The sequence below is a fragment of the Coloeus monedula genome, assembly GCF_965178545.1.
Source record: "Coloeus monedula genome assembly, chromosome: 9".
Classification (NCBI taxonomy): Eukaryota; Metazoa; Chordata; class Aves; order Passeriformes; family Corvidae; genus Coloeus; species Coloeus monedula.
Window position 1 is genome coordinate 15,247,977 of NC_138789.1, and position 14,082 is coordinate 15,262,058.

Sequence of the window (14,082 nt, forward strand, 5' to 3'; positions counted from 1 at the left end):
AATTTAGGATTCCAATCTCTCTCCTGCTCAAACTGCCCAAGTTCTCAAAGCATTCTTCCCTCTTGGGATAAGCCACTGAAACTAAGCTACTGGATCAGTTTGCCATCCATGGAAAGGGGCACAGGGAGGGAAGCCTGGGCAGAGCACTGGAGTACAGCTTAGTGTGGCCAATTCCTAGTTACATCAGAATAAAGCAGTATTTATAATCAAAATCCCTAGTTCTGAGTTGTTTTAAATTCAAGTTTGAGGGGATAGTTGTCTCTTGGATACAATAACGAGACACTGTTCAGGAGTCATGATGGTCTGCTAAAAACAGACTTAGACAACACAAAGAGCCCTGGTTGCTCTTCACAGATTTTCATGTACCAGTCAGGTACTGCTGGTGCTAAAGGCAAAGGGTCACCAGCAGGAGAAAAAAAAATTAGACTCGGTCTGAAGTATATCCACATACAAATTCTTGTATTTAAATCACAATGGTCATGTAAGAACCGGTGTTCAGCTAAGTTAAAAAGCAAACTTTCTAGTCAGCAACAGAATAAACATCAATAATTGGCTACATCACAACTTCCTCTTTTACTGTCATACTTGGAAGGTCTTACCAGCCTGTTGTCCTGCTCTATCTTTAAAATTAATTTAATCAAAATTTGTCAAAGTAGAGTCACTCACCTGTAACGTAAATTGTTTGTTTCACCACCAGCTCCAAAACTCCCACAAACTCAACACAAAATCTTCTGACAAGTGAGACACGTGCCATCTCTGCACTCCTTGTCCTTAAAATATTGTTCCCAGCAGGATTTTGCAGAACTTCATTGAAGAATTGCAGAGCTGCATGGCCCCATCCTACCCACAAAGCACCACTTGTCACAAAGCTAGGAGTTGCTGCTGGAATAGCATTATGTGAGGGCAGCACAAAAACAAACTAGGAATCCCTACAGTATATAAGAATAATTAGGATTTGATAAATTGATTTGTTTGCTATTACATGGATTGCATTAGTTAGGCCAGAATGTACCCTCAAAGCTTGTTACCATTAGCCTTATTACTAAAAACAGCAGACTGTGAGTATTTTACCACAAGCTAGATTCTATGTAATTCTCCTGTAATATCCAAGAAGAACAACATGAGCTCATAGCCAAACACCAAAAAAGAAAAAAAAATATTAACTCTGTTTCATTTAAACTCAGCTATTACTGGTAGCTAGAAAGATTCCAAGCTCTGTACCTCCCACATAGACACCTCATCCCCCGCCAACTTAATTTAGTAACTCATACTATAACATCCTTTTTGATCACTTTAGCAAGTCACTGAATTTCAGTCTGAGAGGAAGCCCCTTTCCAGAGCAGAAGCTGTGTAACTCCTACCCATCCGATCCATCTGCTAGATCAGGTAAATCAAATGGCTGAGGGGTACATAGACACAGGTGACAATTTCAGTAACTTGTATTCCAGGACAAGAAATTTGCACAGAAAGAGTAACATTCATTATTCCTCTGCACAGCCTGATCAGATAATTACAGGGTTGGAAATCTTACTGGTATTGTGCAAACACTCCTTTACAAATGGTTTTTAATTTAAAATGCTCAAATTAGCAAACCTATATTTGCAAAAGGAGGATCTTTGTTACTGACTGACATATGTGGGGCAAAAAAACCAACAGCAATAGTAAAAATTGCTGGGTTTAGCAATTTAGAATGTTTAAACAACTCTTTCTAGCATTCCCATGACTATACTATGAGATGTGCATGTTTAATCTGATTTGGAGCAAGTTAGAATCTGTCTATTTTCTATTCAGTGCTAGTAGCAAAAACAACCACTTATTTCTTCTGTTAATATTAGGCAAGACTGTATGTCATGCCTTTAGAAGGAATTTTCTTGACTTTCTTTTTTGTCTTCTGCTAATATCTCAAAAGTATTTGAAAGTATAGCTTAAGTAATCTCTCCTGGTGTGTTTTTACTTCCAGATATATTATGTCTGTACTTTGAGGCACAGAATGACCAAAGACAAATTAAATTACTTTACCTGCAATGTCAGTAAGGGCTTCCTTGTGTAGAAGTTTTGGAGAAAAATAATAGTCTTTTATTTTCTATCATATTCTGCTTAATAATAGATATGTTCAGCTTTATTCCACATCATTTTATAAATAGCTGTGTTTCAGAAAGAAGCTAAATAATAACAACCTAGCACTGTCTTTACCTCTGTTTATATTTGTCCATATACTGTTAGGCAATCTCTTGCCATAAAGACATATAAAAGCAAAGTGTTGGATTTTAAAAATTGTATCTTGCCTTGCTGGTACAGCAGACAAAGACTAAATTTCATATTCAACATGTAAATTCCCTGGTAGCCAGTAGAGATGGATAAATTTGAAGAGTCAGAACAAAGGCATTTCCCGTAGCCCTTCTCTCAAATGTTAATGTATTTTTTGCAAGTTAGTGTTGTTTCTTATCGTTTCAGTGCCCCAATATCCACATAAATATGAAACAAGCAAACCAAAACACACAAAAACCAGAAGTCTAAGTCAGCAGTGTATGTAGATGAGAGCACCAACTGCTGCACAGTATTATTTCCCATTACCTTATTGTATCACACAACATAACATCAAAATGATACCCTTGAACAAGACAACACTGTAAAGCTTATCCTTGTACAGATGGTTGTCATGACCACAATTCAGCAAGGAGGGAAAATTAGATCCCAGGACATTTTCTCTGCATTGTTTAAGCACAGAAACAGCAAGGAAGCTCATCTGGAATCTTCCTATCTTAAAGCAAGATGAATATGGTACATCCATTTTTACAGAAACATTATAATTAGTAAGACAACGCACTTATGCTGCATTTATTAGGGCTCAACTCAGAAAAGAATATTCAATTTCAAAATTTAAAAAATAGGGAAGTGATAAGATATAAAGAATTTTGTATTAGTTATGTTACAACTAGCTAACAATTGTAGTATTCTCTCTTTATGCTAAAGATATAAAAATAGCACAGAAAACATTTTAAAACAGACATCTTTAAATATTACTCTAGATAGATAAGAATATTAAAAATTTTTCATCCTCACATAACAACAATAGAGAGGAAAGTAAACTAATATTACTGGTGGTAAAGTACCTTGATGTTGGTCTTCACTTTTCTAGTACAATCCCTTTGCCATTTCTACCTTTTTTACCTTCTCAAGGATCAGGAAATCCTGAAAAAAACTGTCCTGTACTCCATCATCTTCTTGTGAATGTCTTGCCAGATAAATCTTAAACTATAAATACCCTCTTAAATGTGTTCACTGTCACTGTTGACCCAATTTAGCCAGTCAAATACTGGTTTCTTCTGTTAAATTCAATGTATAGGAAAACACGTTTGCCCCACTAATCCTAAGCAATTATTTTTTTATTTTTAACTCCTTAATATTTAAAACTCTGCTAACTTTTGAAGATAGAATAATATGAGTATTGCAGTCCTATTTTTTATTATTAAATCTCTAAAGCCCTTCTGCAATACATATATTAAACAGCAATGTTTGTATCACAATCTGTATTAGCCTTTAACTAAGCTATATTTAGGCTTGAAAATCACTAGAGGGTTTTTTACCTTCTAAAAATTAACATTTAGCAATGTTCTAGTTGTTCTTTAAATCTTTCCCTGTCACTATTACTGAAAGCACCAAAGAGACTTAAAAAAAAAAAATCAAAATAACCAATTCTGCCTGATAGCGCTGCATCTAATAGCAGATGCTTCAGATGCTTGAAAAAATGTTAAACAAGCTGATGCTTAAAAAGCCCTTAATGTTTCATTCACTTAAAATTTTATTCCAGATGTGTAACCTTACTGAAATTTGTTATAAAACATAAGCCAAGATTTTGTATGACTGAGTGATCTTTGGTAGGTGGATAGATAGTTCTTCAAGTGCTTTACAGTTCATAATTCAAGGCAGTTAAAAGCTATTAAATGTTCACATCGTTCTGCTCTAAGCCCTTAGTTATTCCTATTTTGTAGTTCATACCCTGCCACGGCAGAATTCTCTCTGTTTGCTGGAAGTGGCTGAACAAGAAGCAATCCCTCGGTTGTCATATATGTGTAACAGTGCAGAAATAAAACAACTTGTTGTAGACTGAGATACTCAAGGATGGAAATAGTAAGAGTTTGAGCCACAGTGTTTCTACAGGATGCTAGTTAAGAGCAGGAAAGGCTTTTATTGTAAGAGATTATGTCTCACATCTATCTTAGTTATACTAACACTTTTTTGTACCTGAAGACAGTGAGTGAGTCTGAAGGAGAAAAAAATAAGTGTTTGACTAGGTTTAGCCTGGCTGAGGGTGCTTATGTATGAGTTACTGTGTTCTTACTGCTAGTACTCTTTTATCTGTATTGAAGACTTATGAGCAAATGTAGCAGTATTTTACTCCACGAAATAGCTGTGAGAGAACTGCAACTTATTACTATTCCACCTAGTGGGAATTTTGTGAGGGTATGCAAGTGTGGATCTTTTTTTCCTTTTTCGTGTGAGACCAGTTCATAAAAATCCGAGCTCATTATTCAGAGGTGGAATTTAAGAGAGGTTTACTCTCTGCCTGCACTGTCATTCTGCTGCTGTGGTCATATAATTGCCTCCTTTCAGAAAACAAACAGCTGCCAAGGCTTGAAATTTTGGTTAATTGCTTGGATCAGAAAGAGATTCCGGTTCTCAAACTCCCTGAGAATTTGGTCATGCACCAGTGCAATGCATTCCTTCCCCTACTCTCTGAATAGTTACTGAAGCTCTAGCTGGTGACTAAGGTTAAAATGCAGAGTCAGCATTTCAGAGTGAAAGCCTAAGCAAGCATTTTATTCATTCACTTCAGTATAAGTGCTCTGCTCTGCAGATTTGCAAAAGTAATTGCAGTCTCAAATATTTTACATCGTGATGGGCTATATCATAACTTCTTGGGGACTGGAGCATCATACTGTTTTACGGTAAGGTTTTGTCTGTCAGCATCTGTGCTCCTTTGTGGACTGTAAAAATGTCTGCTAGAGCAGAATTGCAAGCTCTTTTGTGGTTAGATTTTGTAGCAGTACAGACCAGACTTACCTCTTAACTGTAAACTGAAGTTAAAAAATGTTTAACAGCCCCTCAGGACACAGTGACATGGCAGAATATTGCCATTTCATCTGCGATGAAAAATATGTTCTGGACATAAGTTTGGCTGGAGGGAGAATTAGTACAGAATTCCTTCTGCTCTTCCACCACTGGAATGCAGTATGGGCCTTCGAAGAAGCTTTCAGCAGGTCTGCTAAGTCCCACTCAGATGGAAAATCCCTCACTTCTCTTATTTTCTTTTCTAATTTTTTTTTTCTACCTCATGGCATGTCTCTATTTATGAAGGTGGAGACAAAATACTTTTGAACAGTGCAGCATGACAGGACCCTGCTAACACTTAGCCAGGGTTGAAGAGATGTTTGCAGCCCAGAAAATTCAGCTGTGGGGGCTGAAGATAAGGCAGTCGTCCTTTCTGCTGTCAGCCCAAGGGGGCTGCACAGAAAGAACCCTGAGTGGTCCCAGGCTGACACACCAGCCAAGTCATCAGTTGCATGCTTCATTCTTGCACCGCCTATGAAATAATGATACTGTTACACTTGTTAACTTTGGTATGTTTACTTAAAAGGTACAATCTAAATATCATTGTTTTAGCTAATCCAAATGTAATAGCTGTTGTCACATGCATATTTTGATCACTCCACAGTGATGTCATGTTCTCTCAGTCTGAAAGCCCAGATTTTGTTCTAACACAGCATTGCTTATCTGCATTCAGCTAAAAACAAAGTATAAAGAAACAGGATCAAAATCAGTTCTTATTTTATCAGTCACTCATTTTCTATTTTGGCTTGTTTCACACCAGCACTGAGGCACATCCATATCTCTACAGTCCTGACTCTATCCCTAAAATCTGGGGCCGCTGCAACCAACAGGTTTTTCCTTTTCTTTTTCTCGTGCTATGTTCTTTGTGATGAGTCTATAAACATTTGTTAAGTATCCAGTTGTCTCCTCTGCCAGCTTTTGCAGCGAAGTGGAAATGTGAATTTTACAAAGCAACACATCAAGGGCTGGCAGTCCTGTTGCTTCCCTCCCAGTATGCTGCCATGGCTCCCACTGAGCCCACGTGGGTGCTCCTCTGACCTGCTCCATACCCTCAGTAGTATAAACTAAGCCCACAACAGTGGTTAAAATATTTTCTGCTGTCAGTCTCCTGAGCCTACTCCTCACAAAGGCAGGGGAGGCCTGGGCTGAAGAAGGGGGTGGGGAGCAGAACACCAGCAAGGGGCTTTAAATCCCTCTCTTCTCTTGTCTGACAGCTGCTACCATCTAAGGTTGCACTCACTTCTGCTCAGGGACATGCTGGCTGTCCCCTGTGCCAGCAGCCAAGCAGAGGTGGCAGCTCAGTGAACTGCTCCTGCTGAAAAACATTAATGCATAGATGTATATAAAACATACACATGTATGTGTAAAAATAGGTTTGTTTGCAGACAGGTCAGCTTGCAGTAACTTCATGGGTAGAGGAGCTGAGAGCATGTACATATTGAAGAGGAAGTACAGAACTGAGGTAGCAGAAGAGGTGATACAAATATTCATATCAAAATGGAAATGCAGCGAGAAAAGGCTTTTTTCCTCCTGTGTTTAAGTTACAGAATGAAACACCTACAAGAAGCCAAAAGGGAAACATAAGCTCACCTTCAGTTTGATCTCATGGACTGCCATCTCTTTCAGGTGTCCAAATGCATGTTCCATGGTCATGGACTGCTTATGAAGTGAACAATTGAAGTGTTTCTGATTATGGGACAAATGAGCTGCTTCTTGAGTCAAGAAAGCAGAAGTTTGACAAGGACTGCCAAGTAGGCACACTGGCCCTGTGAATTCACTACTACTGAGAGGTGTCATGCGATGGCCTCAGCCTGACTGGGGTCAAGGACCACGTGCTTTCCTCACTGGGCAGTACCGATGGACATACAGGGGTACTGATGGCTCTGCTGTGCCCCAGTACACCTAATCAAAGTCCAGCCACCTGCCCATGTGGAATGCAAATAGAATACCCAGACCTGCCAAGAGCAAATGGGAAGACAATTTCAGGATAAGAAAGACCGTATTCAAAGGGCTTGTCAATATGAAAACACCCTAAAAACCTGAGATTAATGAAAGAAGACAGTGCACAAAAGGGAAAGCCTAATAAGCATGTGTGAGGATTATCTAAATCAGAAGTCAGTTTGCTATAGATTAATTCTCTTTCAATTACAACAGACTGTTGTCGGCTTGCCTCTCCCAGGAACTTTACCAGCTGTCTCAAATTTCTCAGGTGGGATCAATTCTAGGGCTGTACATGCCAAGGATAGGAGTAAATGCAGGCAAGCATTGATAAGACACTGCACTAATGTGAAGGAGATTGCTAAAAGTAGAACTGTGGTTTTTTTTTCCTTGCCTGGAATTCAGCGGACCAAGAGGTCAAGTAGTGATGGCCTCCAAGGACTTTTTAATTTACTGCAGGTTCTAGGAAGTAAAATGCCTTGTGACAGTGCTATCATGCTACTAAAGATCTAATGCTGTATCAGATTACTGGTGTGATTTAATTACCAACGGATGGCCTGTGGTGAAAAGGGCACCCTTACTTGCTAGACCTGTAAATCCAGGTCTTATTTAAAAACATTTTCTTTAACAGACACAGCAATTTATTGAATATGTCCTTTCCTTCTGTTTAGAATGTACTTTGAATCTCAGATGATGGCTGGAAAGAGGGATGGGGGGAAAAAAAGAGGTGGAAAAGTGGTATAGTTACCACTCTGTTCTGGCTTTAAATTAAAACTAATTGTAACCATTGATTCCTGATGGGAAACGATATTTGTGTTTGGAGTTTGACTGGAAGTAAAACTAGACATAAACCTATATCCTTGTTATGTAAATGAGTCCAGGTTCAAACAATACTCTGCAGAAGGGTTTTTTATGTGGACAGTAGCACGATGAGAACAAGAAGCTGGGATAAAACAGGTAGAAGCTGGGATGTCAATACACAGAAAGTCTGTTTGTTTGTTTGTGTATAAAGAGGAATTCAAGAAGTAAGTTGATTGAAAACTGCAAATCTCATCAAGGTCAGCCTAAACTATAACAAAGTATTTAATATGTATCTAGACAAAACCGAAAATAAGTATCTGTAGTAATTTGAAATATTTTCATAGGAATCACACGATTTGTGTAAACTACAATGACTGCATTGACCAGCTACGACTTAACTTCTTAGAGGTGTAAAAGTCTAACAAAGACTCTCTGTGTCTTCAGAGAACTGTTCCGTTTACCTCACACGCTACTTTTTTTTTTCTAATATACTGCCAAATCCCAAACCAAAATTGGTGTTTTGGGTTGGAAATGTGGATTTATGAATTGTTTCCTTTTGGTCAGCTACACTGTCATATAAAAGATCTAGAAAGGGTCTGATTGCCTGCTTGATCAAAAGAAGATGCTTTATCTGCTACAGCATCTGCCTGAGAGTGATGGTGGTGTCATTGGAACGCTGTGTTTGGAAAGAGGGCTCTGAACCTACGTACAATGAGCATTCAGGGCATGCACAACAGTTGCACTGTTCCCCATAATGACACTGAATATATTCAATTTAGCACAAAAGATACATGTTCGCTGTGTTTCCTCTGAGATAATAAAAGATTTAATTAACTGCAATAGTTTATCCTTTGTATGTTTAGACATTATAGCAATTTTTAATGCACTTGATTGTATATAAAATGCAGCTTTGATTTCTTTTAAACAAAAGACAAGGAATCAGATGACATGATTTCTGATGTAGATTCATACAGAGCAATCTTAAAATACATCTTTAAGTCCTGTGTTCTTACAGATACCATATTGTCAAATAACAAAGTTACTTCAGTTGCAGTTCCATGATGCATTTTCCTTAGCTGCTGGGCTGATTTAATCAGTTCTGACCACAACCTGCTTCTTGGGTGCTCTCCACACACCCTTAGTACAGGCAAAATCTTTGTTCAGCTGTGCTGCAAATTTCATAACAGAAATAATCCGGATTAAGAATAACCTCTAATTAAAAACAATTGAATAATATTGATGGGTGGGGGCTGGCATGGTGTGTCTGTGATACAGAAATAAAATGAGCAGGGAGGGGGCAAGACAAAAATAACTCCTTCTGTTGCAACTTCAGTGTTGCTGTAAAAGCATGTAGCAGAACTGGTCAATGAGAACTGCAACACCAGACTTGTAGAGCCTTGTCAGAAGTGGGCATAAGCCTAATTTGACAAGATATTCTTTTAGCATGTTAGTATGGCATAGTCAGTCTATGACTGTAGTGATACTTACCTCGAAGTTAAATGAAGCATATAGCTAAAAATAATACTGCATATTATATTAGCATAAGCTTTTAAATTTTTTTTTTATTTTATAGCGTTTTAAACTGTTACTGCTCCAAATTGTCTTTTGTCATTCATTTAGGGGAAAAAAAAAACACCTTTAGAAATGCTGTAACCTGGTATGTATTGTGTTGTCATTCTTTTATTATGTTGTATAGATGGATAAAAAAGTCTGTTGTTCAGAAATATGTACTATTACACAGAAAAGAACCCAAAGAATATGTTTTAGACTACTGAATTTATACTGTCTGGGTATTCTTAATAATGTAAGAAAATTTGTGTGTGAAAGCAGTTCCCTACTTTGCTTAAAACAGTGCTTTTCCTTCTAAAAAAAATCAGTCTAAGAATAAAATAGTTTTACTTTATTCTAGCAATTATATTTACAGTGGGAATTCCTGCTACATACTGTAGAAATTTAGATGTTGACAAATTTAAAATAATTCAGTTAATACCTAATGCCTACTGGCATTTTTGATCAACAATCCCACAGGACTTTCCATAAAGTAGGCTACAGGAATTAATTAATATACAATCAATACATTGCCTACTCTAGGGATTGATAAAGGCATCTGCTCTGTGCCAGGAATGTGCTCGACTGTCTGTTTGTTGTTTTGTTTATTTAAAGGGGAGTGAAAACCGTTTTACCTAGAAAAAAACTCAATGATAAATGCTTAAGTAGATTAACTGTACACATATTTATTAAGAGCTTGGAATTTTAGTAATATAGATTATTTCTTCATAAGGATAAGCTTTTTAGGAAAGTTCATGTATTACAAATTACCTCAAAATTACCAACTTCAATAAGCTAATACTAAAAATACATTTTAAAAAATGTGGACCTAAAAAATTGATGACCCTTACAATTAGAGGTTTCCTGAAAGGAAATATTTATTTCCTAGAGATTTCTTCTAATCATTACTGCTTTTTTGAGGGTGCTGCCAGAATCCTCTAACAATTCAGTACAAGATTTCTGTATTTCATGTATAGAGGTTTTGAATGTGGACAAAAAAAGTAAGACAAAGTGTTATGTTTTGATTAATTTTTATCTATGTCATGAAGACTTTGATAAGGCATGCCACTACACTGTACTAATTCTTGCTTATGAGACCAGATTGCGAGCTTCATTAAAGCCTGTGAACTGAAGCAGATTTACTTTAAGGCCTGACACAATTATTAGTTCAGTTCAAATTCCTACATAACACAACATTTCATTCATTCTGCCCAACAAATCAGTGGGTTGGAGTATATATTATAAGGAGACATCAGTTTTAGGGCAGACTTGAAGTGCTTTTCGTCATATTCCATTTTAAGTAGTTCCTGTTTCTGCCACTTCTTCCAAATGTCAAGCTATTCCTGCATTTCTGAATATGGCAGTCTGCAGTGGCATGCAGAATCAAAATGGAGAACTGATGTGGCTTTTTTGTGTTAATTTTGAGTTCAGCAGACAGTTCACCATTCAGCTACACAAAGAGCTGCATGGCAGAAGTGAGAGAACAGCATGGGAGTAGGTGTAAGTAGTGGAGGATGAGTGAGGAAAGGGCTTCACACAGCAGCTCTGCTATCTGTAGTTGCTCGTCTGCCCATTTTTCTGCTCTATGCCATAGCTGGCAGAAGGCAGGGCAGAGTGAACTCACTAGCTGAGGTTCACAGTCAGGCATTTTAGTGTGAACTGACTTCTCAGGCAATTAAAGCAAATGTGCTCGACTGTGAACTGGAAGAGTTCTGTTGTGGAAATGTCCTCAGACAGAGGGGATGGCAGGACAGCTGGGGGTAGCAATGCATTAAACCATTGCAGCTGTTGCCTCCTTTGCGCTTCAGTCAGAGCTCTCAATGAAATGCACCACGTGTTGAAAAATGTTCTAGGTGACCTGTTCCAATACTATACTTCCTCAGGAGTTAAAAATTAACATCTTCTTTCTGAATTGAATTCTGCTTCTGATTGAAATCTCCTTCTCATCTCGACCTTCTTGTATCAGTATATACTAGCTTCAGTACTGGAATCCACTACTTAGAACCTAAGAGGATTTTTTAAAGAGTGTGGGCTAGAACATGGGTATTTCCTATCTCACTGAGCTACCTTATGCAGGAAGCAGGAAGGTGGAAGTGTTAATTCAGGGGAAGAAATTTTGGGAAATGGGAGTACAGCATGTAGAAAATGCCAACAAGACTGTTTATGGAAAAGTCTGTAATAAGAATTAAGACTAACATTTCTATTATATAAAGGTTTGTGTTTTTTAACAGATGACTACCACAAGCATAAAAGAACAGAACAAAGAAGTCTTTTACTTCAAGTAGTGTGAACAGAAGTTCAGAGTGGATTATAACTCTATTTTGCCTCTAATTCAAAGAAGGAAACAGCCTGGATAATTAAGTAAAATAACCATGTTGAAAGCTGGGTGCATTTTAAAAATCATTACACAAAAATAAGTTATCTGAAAATGATAAAAGGCTTTCCAAACCAGAAATAAATTAATGCTAGCAAGTGTACTCTGATCATGCATTTTAACATATAACCTCAATTAATCTTGAGTAAAATTCTTGAACCTCGTAACTCCAGCAATTAATAGAGGAAGTAGACTTGAAAGCACAAAAGTGTAGAAAGGAAACCTAATTTTATTGGTTGATTGAATCTGAACTGTGTTGTCTTTGTAGACTTTGAAACAACACGAACATAAATGTGAACTGTTGTTTAGCATTTGCTTACAAGTGACCACCTTTGAATCTTTTCTTCTGAGCACTGTATTTCTGGAGTTTTCTTAGTCCTCTAATGTATACAGGATTGGAACATGTAAAGCTTTATATTCTGGATTTTTGAAGACCTGTTTACTCTGGATAAGTTATGTTATTAAGACCTATGTACTGTAACATTTTTTAGTACATTTTGAATTTTAAAAAATATACCAGAATAGAAAACATTGTGTCTCTCAAAGCAAAGACTTGTATGTCAAATTAATCAGTATCTCTGAATGTTTAATAATAGTAGTTGTATCTAATCTCAGTCAAGAGCCAAATGATGGCATTTGAGTTAAATCAGTATGTGGGTGCAGCTGCTTCAAATAACTGAAAGAAGCAAGTCCAACACCGCTGCAGTAAGTTAATGTTTAGCTTTCATTTAATGTTAAAATCTGTATTTCTTGCTCAAGTAACAGAGACTTGCCTTCAAAAGAAATTAGATAAAATTATGTTTTAAAGGTGCACATTACACTGTCTTGAAGAATTCAGATTATTCTCCATAGTTTTTCAGTATTTTCATTTGTCTCATATTTTCATTTCTTATATGTCCAGAATTCCTGGATGCTTCAGTCTTTGCAACCATTTTTTGGTTTTTCTGAGTTATGCTTAATGTGTAATAAGCTCCAAACTGTGATGGAACTGCAGGTGAATGTAAGAAGGTGTTATAAAACCACATTTACCTTTTGACACTGTGAGTGACAAACACTGCACTGTACAACTAGCAGTTGATTTCTATCGTATACAAAAACCCTGCATCCCTAGAATAACAACATTTAGTATTTTTATAGCTGGATAGGAAACTTAAGAATTAATAGGTAGCAATAAATTAGCATAACTTCTACTGCTTGGACATTAAGATATACCAAAGTTTTGGCATGGGCCTACAAAAACAGATAATGTGTGAACTGCAGAATGGAAACGTGTGAATGGAAAGGCTGTACAGTCAATAATACATCAATATGACTTATGTTCTACCTGTGGGGTTTTTCTGCATCTGCCCCCCAGTTTTTAGAATATTCCTTTGGGTCTACAGCGGTATCCACAGCCTGTGAATACAAAGACGGTGCATGTTACATGATTTCTGTTACTGTTCTGGCTTATGTGGTCTAGCTTTTCACAGGAGTTACCTCTATTGAGGCTTAACCAGGGATTTAACAGGTAACTGAAAAAGGCTGAAACAGCCTTATTTTTTAGCATGTAGCATAGCCTGGGCACAAAGAGTACTGGAAGAAGAACTAAACATTTCAGTGCTGGAATAAAGCACCTGCTGATGATGAAGATCTCATGTACTAAGTGAAAATATATCCCCTAAAGAACACATGCCAGGAACTGTTTGGATCTAGATGTAACAGGAATGAAACATTTAGATCCTTGCCAGCCATATGGGACACCAACATTTCACAATTACTCCCAGCCTGTCATTCCAAGGGTTGGCATAGAGCACTGGATGAAGTAAGGGCTTGAGATTATTCAGCAAAATGTTTGCTTTGTGGCCTCCTCTTGTGTTGCTGTTCTGTTGCATGCCCATAACCCAGCTAAACTTGTGCAAACCACTGAGCTGTAGAAGGAGGTGATGCAGAAAGTGCAGCCATCTGGGCCTGCTGAATAGGAAGAGAAGAAAACCCTGTGAGAGTCACTGGCTGTTATTAAAGCCAGGATTGCTTTTACAGGAGTGCCAAATCTTACTAATTAATTTTCAGATTTATACTTCAGGGTGACTCTGGCAGTGATTATATTATTCAAAAAACAGTCACAGACTGTTCTTGAATCTTAAAGCACAGATCTCTAAATTCTGCAGTTTTAATCCTTTGTGAGCTCCTAACATTTGGTTTCCACATACACATCCTAAGAGTAAGCCCTGCCAGAAAGTGGAAGCCTATCCTTACAGTAGTATTTTGTGACCCATCTTCTCATCAAAGCAGCCTTCTTTGGTAAGTGCACCGAACACCCAAAGCTGTAA